Raw genomic sequence first — 3169 nt, forward strand, 5'->3', positions numbered from 1 at the left:
TCCTGTCACCTTACGTCGGTTCCACCGCCCCTGCCCTTGCTGACAACTGACCCACATGGCCAATTTCTCCTAGTAAAAGAAGACCTGCGTCGCGCCACACGCGCTCTCATCCCATCGTGGGGAACAGACCTTCCGAGTGGGCTCGCTCGCTGGGAGGAGGTCCTGCTGCGTAGACTTCGAGTTGGTGTGGTCGTCTCTTCTGCGGTAACCGGGGCGCGTATTTCCAAACGCTTCGCTGCACAGCGCACCCACGTGACATGTCTGTTCGCGCTGTGCAGAACGTTATTTAAACGTCATTGGCTGCACCCCAAACCTAAAGCTACCTAAAAGAAACCAAATCACTAATATTAACAAAAACAGCACGTAGATTTCAGTTTAGAAAAAAATTAGAAGAAATTTCAGCAACGAAAAAAAAACCGATAGACCTGCTGGGGCTCGAACCCAAGCCGTTAGAGCCCATACTCGGTACTCTACATCGAACCCACAGAGCCCAAACGGTGAGCTCCTTTTAGCAAGCACTCAAAGCAATAGCGCGCGCAGTGACATCACACATGTCACGTGGATGGTCTGTGCAGCGCAGCGTTTGGAAACACGCAACCCTGGCGTGGCCACCGCGATGCCATGCCCCGTTTACCAACAACTGCCCCTTCTGTACGGCTCCTGTCGAAGACGGCGACACCAACCACCTGCTAGGGACGTGCCCTTCCCGGTGTGCAGAGAGATCCCGACACCTCCGCCGCACAGGCCTGCATCCTGGGAGACCCCCCGATCTTCAGCGATGGCTGTGGGGGCCCCACCACCGCTGTCTTCTGGACTTCCTCCGGGAAACGGGTGCCAACTTGTACCTGTAGGACCTTATGCCAATGGGCATACTATCGCAATTAAAAAAAAAAAAAACTTCCAGAGGTGCAGTTCGCGGTGCCTTCCTGAGACGCAGTTCGCGCATCCGATTCAGATGCTTACCACCGCTGCTGTCTAGAGAACCCACGAGTGAGTGCTGCCTGGGCGCACTGCCGCACTCATGAGTGGGCGCTGAAGAACGAGTGAGGCAGCCGGTGGATGTGCTTCCCGTCCTCCTCGTTGCGCGGCTCATCTGAACCCCGTGACATTTGCGCCGGACGTTCAAACACGATTCACAGCATGCTCGGCGACGGCGACACGCTGCGAGATAACGGCAGAGTAGCGCGCGCCGCCGTATGTTTATCGACTCGCGAACACTTCCTGAGACGCAGCAGCTACGCGCCGTGACCGAGAGGACTGCAGTTCGCGCTGCGCACAAATTTCGCATTAGGGAGTATAGCAATCGTCAGCCATTATTTATCGCTGTTACCTCTGTATTCCTGGTACGTTTCTAGCTGCAGTAATCGTTGTCGTTGTTTGCTGCCGTACAGGTGTCTCCCGTTCCTTTTTAAAATGTATTTCGAAAAAGCTGTTTCGTGTACATATTTTTTTAATTGCATAGACTGAATGGACCTCGCATATGGTCCTGACGCTCCTGCACTACACGATTTTTTTTTCACGGAGGAAAGCAGTTGCTGGTGTGGGGAACAGACACCAATATCTGGTTACATGTAAAAAAATCGTGGGGAGTTCACGAGACGTGAAGTATAGTGACAGCACAGTTGCTGTGACATTTAGGTGACAACGGGAAAAAGCGCCGATTGAAGGCGCCTTCACAGGAACACCCACTTCGGTAGGAGAATGCCTTTATTAACCACTCAGAGTATGTCTGGTGAGCAAGCGCTGAAGGCCGCGTGATGTAAGGTCACGCTCCGCGTCGGTCACAGGCCGCTTTTGCGAGGCTGTTTCCCCGTTTCTGCTTTGGCGCAACCAGAAAGGACGCCACCTCCGAACCATCTGTGGGCGGACAGTGGGCGAATGACCTGTGAGCGGACAGTCACCTTCTTAAGTAACAAACGCTCTCATTGAATCGTTCCGGTCACTCACATTCCCGGTTATAAAATGAAAGTGGTAGAAAATTTCTACTTGCCTGGCTGAATGCTGACGCCCTTGTGAAAGAGCGAGCAAAAAACCCCAAACGGCCTTGGAGTGAAACAGAAATGCACCCACAGGTATTATCCCCCACCGAGCGAAAAACACTTTGTCGTCATCCAGCCCTGCGAAAGTCGATGCCCACCAAAGCTGTTGCAAATCCCCACAAGTGGTGACGTAGGAGGGTGTGAAATGTTTCTCGTCGTCTCGGCGGGCTTGTCGGTTGCGCACGGATAGTCTCACCAGATAAGGGCACAGAATATGGGCACTATTTTCTACTTTTTTTCCGTGCTGCCGCCATGGTCATTGGTCAGTTCGCACTACGTGAGAATAGCTTACACTAAGACGGTTCATGGGCGCCGCCATTTTGTTGTTTATGCGCTTTAGTCGGTCAACTCTGGTAGCTTTAGCTTGACCTCCCTGCTCTGTGGTGTTATATTCAGTTTCGGTTTACTTTTATGTTCTTTCACCCCCTGGTGGCGCGTCTGTTCTTTATGTATATATTCAATGTGTGAAGTACAATAAACGGCTTTTCGTACGGCGGTGCTGCCGGTGCTTACGTCCTTCGCAAACACCACATTGGCGACGAGGATGGGATAACGACACGTCAGGCTACCTTCAGCATCGAGTGCGTCCGGATCTGCCCCGCCATGAGTTTCTCCGGCCTTGCTCCGCCGCCGCCGTTCCTCCCGGCGCCCGGCCGTACGTCACTTCCCTGGGAGGAGTGGGAGCAGACTTTCACAGTGTATACCTTCTAGCGTCCGGAGCAGCTGAGTTCCCTCCAGAGCGACGCAAGGCCATTCTTCTGCATTGTTTGGGGGCGGAAGGGCAGCGTATTTACCGGACGTTACCTGCAGGGTCAAGCGCCGCAGCACCAGCACCAGCAAGCGCCGCAGCACCGGCGGTACAAGAGAAGCCTCCCGCACCCGCTACTGACGAGTACGAGTCCGCACTCATCGCCTTACGGCACAGCAGTTTTCGACGTCGTGCAACGTCGTCGTCGAGCGTCATCGGTTCCACCGCCGCAGCCAGCACGCAGGCGAGTCCGTTCATGACTTTGTTGCTGCTTTGCGGGAGCTCGTTTCGCATTGTTCGTTCGCTTCACAAGATGATGCTCTGCGGGACCGATTTGTTGCCGGCGTTGTTTCGAACCGCGTACGTGAACTGCTGGGGCCGT

General features: G+C 54.1%; 1 pseudogene; it reads left to right on the forward strand.

Moving 5' to 3' along the window:
• Positions 1–2539: 2539 nt before the first annotated feature.
• The window catches only part of LOC144162709 (uncharacterized), a 4737-nt pseudogene continuing 4107 nt past the window's right edge, over positions 2540–3169 (forward strand).

Source organism: Haemaphysalis longicornis, unplaced genomic scaffold, assembly GCF_048455015.1.
Source record: "Haemaphysalis longicornis isolate Haplotype H1 unplaced genomic scaffold, Haemaphysalis longicornis Haplotype H1 scaffold_1, whole genome shotgun sequence".
Taxonomy (NCBI): domain Eukaryota; kingdom Metazoa; phylum Arthropoda; class Arachnida; order Ixodida; family Ixodidae; genus Haemaphysalis; species Haemaphysalis longicornis.